We start from the raw sequence: 9,010 nt of genomic DNA on the forward strand, positions 1-9,010 counted from the left end.
TTTTCACTGCTTCTAACAACCTACCTCCCACACCATATATTCTTAATACCTTCCACAAAGAATCTCTATCAACTCTATCATATGCATTTTCCAGATCCATTTGCTTTTCTAAGTATTTCTCACATACATTTTTCAAAGCAAACACCTGATCCACACATCCTCTACCACTTCTGAAACCACACTGCTCTTCCCCAATCTGATGCTCTGTACATGCTTTCACCCTCTCAATCAATACCCTCCCATATAATTTCCCAGGAATACTCAACAAACTTATACCTCAGCAATTTGAGCACTCACTCCTTACATGCAAAGGCATATAAGGAAAGGAATAAGTGGAGACTCTTTTGCCTTAATGGTAGTTTCCAAAGGGAACAGGCATCGGAGATATAGACAGACGGATAGAATAGAAAAAGACATGTGGTAGATTGCTTGAAAGGAATGTAACAGTGGAAGTTCAGCAATGTAGGAGGGAAGAATAAAAGATATGTAAGCAGAATGTTAAGAAGCTGAAAGAGGAAAGCAGAGAAAGAGTAAATAAAGATTTTGGAAGAATGTTGAGTGAAAGTTTAAGGAAATTAAGAAATTCTACTGGAAGGAGGTGAAATAGGAAAGAGGTGGATGTAAGAGTAGAAATGTTAATGGGAGAAGGAAGGAAGGGGAGTTGCTGAATCAAAAAGAGGAAGTGGAAGGAAGATGGGAAGATTATTTGAAGAAATGATGAATGAGGGAGAAGTCCAGTCAGCACTTGTTATATGCATGGGCATAGACTTTAGAGGATGAAAGAAAGGGGAAAAAGTGCAATGACCTATAGCAAGACAGACAGTAACAACGGCAAAAATGAGGCTGATGGTGGGAAAGGCACCTGGAGTGGATGGGATTACCACTGAAATGCTGAAGTATGAAGGAGAAAGTGTGGCAGATTGGATACATTTGACATTTATTATGGAAAAAGAAGGTTGTGCCTGAAGATTGGGTGAAAATTATCATTAATCCTTTATCCAAAGGAAAAGGAGCAAAGGATGTATGTAGATATTGTACGGGAATCAGTCTTTTAAGTATACCACAAAAAGTATATGCAAGAGTGATGACTGATAGTGATGGAAGTGACTGAATGCAGAACAAATGAGTGTGGGGGATTTTAGGAAAGGTGTGTGGATCAAATTTTTGTGGTGAAAATGAGTGTGAAAAAGTACCTAGCAAAAGGCAACAAACTGTGTGTAGCTTATATAGATCTGGAGAAAGCGTATGACAGAAGTGAGTGGAATGCTTTATGGGATGTTAAGGATACATGGAGGAGTGGATGATTGTTGGACAGTGTGAAAGCCTTTCATAAAGGGGCAAATGCATGGATGAGAGTGGATGGAGAGTTGAGTGAAAGTATTGGCATACATGTGGGTGTGGGGTAGGGTTGCGTGATGTCACCATGGCTTTTTACATATATGGTGTGATACGAGAAGTGAACGCAAAACTAGGGAAAGGGGGTGGTTAATGATAAACCTGTTTGCAGATGATACTGTGTTATTTGCTGAGAGTGTAGAGGAATTAATGTGTGTAATTGTAGGTCATTAAAGGTAAATAGTAGAAAAAGTAAAATAATGGTGTTTGAAAGGAAAAAGTGAAAGTATAGAGGAAAGAGTGAAAGTACTGTATAGATTTTGTAATCCCTAAGAGTGAAAGATGAAAGTGTGCTAAATTATGTTAAACATATGGCAGAAGAAAAACTGAAAAGGGTGACAAAATCTAATTACTTAGGATCTATCAGAAGCAAGTTTGGTGACATGTACGGAGGTACGGGAGACAGAAGTCCATGGCAGAAGTCATTGGTTCCTAAAGTGTAGAGGTGTAAGTATGAACATGACGAAAGGACCAAGTGACAGCCTAATCTTCCCAAACCTGACCTGAGCAGCTACGGCATGGGCATGGAATAAGTCAAAGAAATCAAAAATCCAGGTTGTGATAATGAGCTGTTTGAGAGGAGGATGTGCTATGACTAGATGGAACAAAAAAAAAGAAATGAGGTGTATGAGAGATGGGGTATGGAAGAGAATGAAAAGGGAATGAATTGTGGAGTGGTAGAGTGGGTGTAACATAATACTTTAAAGTGGTTTGGAAATAAGGAAAGAATGCAAGATGGGGAGTGTACAGGGAGAGAATGTGACAGCAATATTAAAGAGATTGACGTGAGAAGACCACTCATGACATGGGCAAACAGAATGGAAGAGTACTGGAAGGAGAGAAATGGTGGAAGACTGTATGGACTGGTGTATACGAGGGAGGCAAGTAAGGACTGGGATATGTGGAGACTCTTTTGCTATGGCCACCCCCTTGATGAGAGTTCCCACACAGAACAGGTGTCAAACACATGGATAGTTAGATAAGTAGCAGTAAGAATTATTATGAAAAAGTGTCTAGCAAAAGGTAAGAGGCTCTAAGAAGCTTTTATGGATCTGGAAAAAGTGTTTGTCAAAGTTGAATGGAATGCTTTATGGGATGTGCTAAGCATGTATGGCATAGGGAAACAACTGTTGGATGTTGCGAAAGCTTTCTATAGGAAGTAAATCCATAGGTAAGAGAAGATGGTGAGCTGAGAGAAATTTCTGGTATGTGTGGGTGCAAGGCAGGGCTGCGTGATGTCATCTTGAGGTCTTAACATATATATGGATGGAGTAATAAGACAGATATAAGCAAAACTAGGGAAAGAGGGTGCAGAAATGGATTGTGGTGGTGAGCTATGGTGGCTAGTGACAAGCCTGTTTGCTAATGTTACTGTGTTGATTGCTGAGTGAAGAAGAGTTGCAGAATGTTGTAAGTATGCTTTATGATGTGTTTATGTATAGGCAACTGAAGGTAAATATGAGTAAGAGTAAAGAATGTTGTTTCAAGGGAAAAAGAGTGAAAGTAAAGATTTTGCAATGCCCTACATGGTGGAGAAGAAAGTGACTAAACTATGTTACATAAATGAAGGGCATAAGATTGCAAAAGGTGACAGAATATAAGTATTTTGGAGCTATCTTGGGTAAGTTTGATGATGTCAAGGGATAGGAGGAGAGCAGTATAAAATAGAAGAGTTATCAGGTCCCTCAATAGAACAGTGAAGGCTAGGTGTGTAAGAATGGAATAGAAGAAAAGATTAAGGGATAGCAAAGTCCTCCCGACCCTGACCTATGCAGCTGAATAATGGACATGGAATGAGTCACAGAGGTCAAGAAATCAGGCTGTGTAAATGAGCTACTTGATAGGAGAATGTGTTACAACTAAATAAATTAAAGAAAGAAATTAGGAGGTGTATGAGAGATTCATTATAGCATGAATTGGAAAGGGAATGAATTGAGTAGTAGAGTGGGCCTAATGTAATACTTTGAGGTGGTTTGGATACATCGGAAGAATGCAAGACAAAGAATTTACAAGAAGAGTATATGATAGTATGATTAAAGGAGTTAGCACAAGAGGAAGACCACTTGTGATATAGGGAAATAAACTGGAAGAATACTGGAGGAAGAAAAATGGTAAAAGAATGTGTGGAATTGTGTATGCGAGGGAGGCATGTACAGACAGCGATAATTGGAGACTTTTGCTGTGTCCAGCCCCTTAATGGGGGTTCCCAGAGGGAACAGGCATAAGCTATATAGACAGATAGACAAAAAACTGTAGGGTAATGAATAAATACTTCAAAAACACTTTCATTCTATGAAGTATAAAGGAATGTTGTAGATAATTGTGAAGTAATACCATACTGACAGTATTTCACACCCCTAACCTCTTACAAATTACCCAACTACCTATGCTGCACATAAGGCTGACTCAATGCTGGCCCCCAGCAAACTTGGTTAAAATATTTCTACTGATTCCTTCTAGCAACAACAGTCAAGCCAGTCATGGTTGTGCAACACTTGCCCAACACACAGAAAACCTTTGATGATATTTTGGAAAACTGTGGATACTCTTAGTTAAATATGATGTCATGGTTGGTAAAATGGTGTACATAATTCTAACTGTGTATGCTCAAAATTGTGGTTAGCAATACTATGGAAGGAAAGGCAACACTATGAAATATAAAAAAATGTCAATTATGTAATGAATATGTAAATGATATGCAGAGGATGTGTGATCTCATACCTTGCAGGAAAAACTAATGTAAAGGGTTTAGGTGTATGTAGAATGAAATCTCACCAAGATAAACATCCATAATTGACACATAATGACCTACTCAATGAGGATCTGTGCCACCACCAAAGACTGCCATTTGTCACTTCAACACCCTATCTTACCAATATGGAGAAAAGTGTACTATTGTACTTTCCTAGGTACTTTCTTCAACAATATCTGGTACCAAGATACTGTGGAAGGAAAAAATTTGTGGGATTTTCTTTTTTTCTGTGCATGTAGGAATTACAGTACCTTCTTAGAGAGAATGAGCAATGGAAGGATTAAAGAAATCCTGGATCTCCCTATGTTTGGAAGCATATTTTCATGAATGGCATACTTCACAGCACTACAGAGAAGGGTTGGAAGGAAGTATCCTTTGACTAATACATGAAGCTGATAACATTATCCAGTTGTCCCTTACAGTTAACAGCTTTATGAACAGTCAACTCTCCTTACCCTCCTCCTCAAATGACATGCTTATTAAAGCCATGTTACCAGCAAAAAAAAATTTATCTTCAGTCTACCTGTCCTAGCCTAGGTCACTGCTATCCACCTCTATCTAGTCTTGCACATTGGCAGCCAGCACCTCAATGCTCACCAGCACTGTGGAAGAGGTTGTTGTGCTTCTTGAAGTTGACACCCTTGAAGCCTGGAGCTCTAGCCACAACACAAACATATCTTCTATGCACTGATGAAAATTCTGGTGTTAACTACATTCCACCTGGTTTTCAAATCAGACAGTTATGGAGACTGTATCCCTTCAGATGTTCCAGTGATCTCTCCTTATGTCCTCTTCTCCCTCCAGAGGCACTGCCTCAATGAGCAGACAATCATCCAGCATCCTGTGATAGGATGCCTCTTGAAGGCCACTATGACCTCCTCTTCCTTCAGTTGCAAGACTGGGGTTATACTTGTGAACAGGTACATTATCATGATACAATCATCCCCACTGGTCAAAATATCCTCTGTTGGGTGTACTGGTGCATTTTTAAGGAATACAAAGGAATTCAAACAGCAACAGACCATTGGGTCCTTTTGAAGCTCTTTCTGATGAAAGAAGATATTAGAAACCCACAGGTTGGTGCGGTAAGAGTACAAAGACAAATATAAACATTTCAAAGAGAAAAATACTGTAAACTTTTCATGTAACTAAGGAGGTATGAATAATGTCAATTTTGGATTCCAAACAAAGTATTTATCAAGATTGTTCTTAAATTCATCTAGGATACTACTATGACAGAGTTGATAGAGATGCTCTGTGGAAGGTATTAATAATATATGGTGGGGAAGCATGTTGCTGGAAGCAGTGAAAAGTTTATATCAAGGATGTAAGGCATGTGTATGAGTTGGAAGAGAGGAAAGTGACTGGTTCTCAGTGAATGTTAGTTTGCGGTGGGGGTGCATGATGTCTCCATGGTTGTTTAATTTGTTTATGGATGGGGTTGTTAGGGAGGTGAATGCAAGAGTTTTAGAGAAAGGGGCAAGTATGCAGTCTGTTGTGGATGAGAGGGCTTGGGAAGTGAGTCAGTTGTTGTTTGCTGATGATACAGTGCTGGTGGCTGATTCTGGTGAGCAATTGCAGAAGCTGGTGACTGAGTTTCGTACAGTGTGTGAAAGAAGAAAGCTGAGAGTAAATGTGAACAAGAGCAAGGTTATCAGGTACAGTAGGGTAGAGGGACAAGTCAATTGGGAGGTAAGTTTGAATGGAGAAAGACTGGAGGAAGTGAATTGTTTTAGATATCTGGGAGTGGATTTGGCAGCAGATGGAACCATGGAAGCAGAAGTGAATCACAGAGTGAGGGAGGGGGGTGAAAGCTCTGGGAGCGTTAAAAGATGTGTGGAAGGCGAGAACATTATCTCGAAAGGCAAAAATAGGTATGTTTCAAGGAATAGTGGTGCCAACAATGTTATATGGTTGCAAGGCGTGGGCTATACACAGAGTTGTGCTGAGGAGGGTGGATGTGTTGGAAATGAGATGTTTGAGGAAAATATGTGGAGTGAGGTGCTTTGATCGAGTAAGTAATGAAAGGTTAAGAGAGATGTGTGGTAATAAAAAGAGTGTGGTTGAGAGAGTAAAAGAGGGTGTATTGAAATGGTTTGGTCACATGGAGAGAATGAGTGAGGAAAGATTGACAAAGAGGATATATTTGTCAAAGGTAGAGGGAACGAGGAGAAGTGGGAGACCAATAGGAGGTGGAAGGATGGAGTGAAAAAGATTTTGAGTGATCGGGGCCTGAACATGCTGGAGGGTGAAAGGCGTGCAAGGAAAAGGAATAGAGTGAATTGGAACGATGTGGTATACCGGGGTCGACGTGCTGTCAATGGATTGAACCAGGGCATGTGAAGCGTCTGGGATAAACCATGGAAAGTTTTGTGAGGCCTGGATGTGGAAAGGGACCTGTGGTTTTGGAGCATTATACATGACAGCTAGAGACTGAGTGTGAATGAAAGTGGCCTTTGTTGTCTTTTCCTAGCGCTACCTCACGCACTTGCAGGGGAAGGGGGTTGTCATTTCATGTGTGGTGGGATGGCGAAGGGAATGAATAAAGGCAGCAAGTATGAATTATGTACATGTGTTTATATGAATATCTCTACGAATACATATGTCAACGTTGAAATGTAGAGGTATGTATATGTGTGTGTGTGGACATTTATGTATATACATGTATATGTGGGTGGGTTCGGCCATTCTTTCATCTGTTTCCTTATGCTACCTCGCTACCTGACCCTTCACAACCTTCCTCACTACCTGATCCTTCATAACCCTCCTCACTACTTGGTCCTTCATAACCCTCCTCATTGCCTGATCCTTCATAAACCTCCTCTTCCTGATCCTTCATAACCCTTCTCATTACCTGATCCTTCATAAACTTCCTCATTAACTGATCCTTCATAATTCTACTCATTACCAGAAACTTCATAACCCTCCTCATTACCTGATCCTTCATAAACCTCCGGATTACCTGATCCTTCATAACCCTCCTCATTACCTGATCCTTCATAAACCTCCGCATTACCTGATCCTTCATAACCCTATTCATTACCTGATTAATCATAACCCTCCTCATTACCTTATCCTTCATAATCCTCCTCAATACCTGATCCTTCATAACCCTCCAAATTACATCATCCTTCATAACCCTCCTCATTACCTGATCCTTCATAACCCTCCTCATTGCCTGATCCTTCATAAATCTCCTCTTCCTAATCCTTCATAACCTTCCTCACTACCTGATCCTTCATAACCCTCCTCACTACCTGATCCTTCATAATCCTCCTCATTACCTGATCCTTCATAACCCTCCTTATTACCTGGTCCTTCATAACCCTCATTACTACCTGATCCTTCATAACCCTCCTCATTACCTGATCCTTCATAAACCTCCTCTTTACCTGATCCTTCATAACCCTCCTCATTACCTGGTCCTTCATAAACCTCCTTACTACCTGATCCTTCATAACCCTCCTCACTACCTGATACTTCATAACCCTCCTCATTACCTGATCCTTCATAACCCTCCTCATTACCTGATCCTTCATAACCCTCCTTACTACCTGATCCTTCATAAACCTCCTCATTACCTGATTTTCATAACCCTACACATTACCTTATCCTTCATAATCATCCTCACTGAAGAGTCCTTCAAAACCCTTTTCCTCCTGATCCTTCATAACCCTCCTCATTAACTGATTCTTCATAACCCTCCTAACTACCTGATCCTTCATAACCCTCTTCTAACTGATCCTTCATAACCCTCCTTATTACATCATCCTTCATAAACCTCACTACATGATCCTTCTTAACCCTTCTCACTACCTGATCCTTCATAAACCTCATTTCCTGATCCTTCATAACCCTCCTCATTACCTGGTCCTTCACAACCCTCCTCATTACCTGATCCTTCATAACCCTCCTCATTACCTGGTCCTTCATAACCCTCCTCATTACCTGGTCCTTCATAACTCTCCTCACTACATGATCCTTTATAACCCTCCTCACTACCTGATCCTTCATAATCCTCCTCATTACCTGATCCTTCATAACCCTCCTTATTACCTGGTCCTTCATAACCCTCATTACTACCTGATCCTTCATAACCCTCCTCATTACCTGATCCTTCATAAACCTCCTCTTTACCTGATCCTTCATAACCCTCCTCACTACCTGATCCTTCATAACCCTCCTCACTACCTGATCCTTCATAACCCCCCTCACTACCTGATCCCTCATAACCCTCCTCAATATCTGTCCCTTCATAACCCTTCTTATTATATAATTCCTTCATAACCCTCCTCATTACCTGGTCAATCATAACTCTCCTTACTACCTGATCCTTCATAACCCTCTTCACTATCTGATCCTTCATAACCCTCCTCATTAAATGATCCTTCAAAACCCTCCTCATTACCTGATCCTTCATAACCCTCCTCATTACGTGATCCTTCATAACCCTCCTCATTACCTAATCTTTCATAACCCTCCTCATTACCTAATCCTTCATAACCCTCCTCACCACCTGATTCTTCATAACACTCCTCACAACCTGATTCTTCAAAAACCTCCTCATTACCTGATTCAGCATAACCCTCATAACTACCTGATCCTTCATGATCCTCCTCACTACCTGATTACTTCATAACCCTCCTCACAGCCTAATCCTTCATAACCCTCCTCATTACCTGGTCCATCATAACCTTCCTAACTACCTGATCCTTCATAACACCCCCCCACTACCTGATCCCTCATAACCCTCCTCAATACCTGTCCCTTCATAACCCTTCTTATTATATAATTCCTTCATAACCCTCCTCATTACCTGTCAATCATAACCCTCTTTACTACCTGATCCTTCATAACCCTCCT

This window comes from Panulirus ornatus, chromosome 29, assembly GCF_036320965.1.
Source record: "Panulirus ornatus isolate Po-2019 chromosome 29, ASM3632096v1, whole genome shotgun sequence".
Taxonomy (NCBI): domain Eukaryota; kingdom Metazoa; phylum Arthropoda; class Malacostraca; order Decapoda; family Palinuridae; genus Panulirus; species Panulirus ornatus.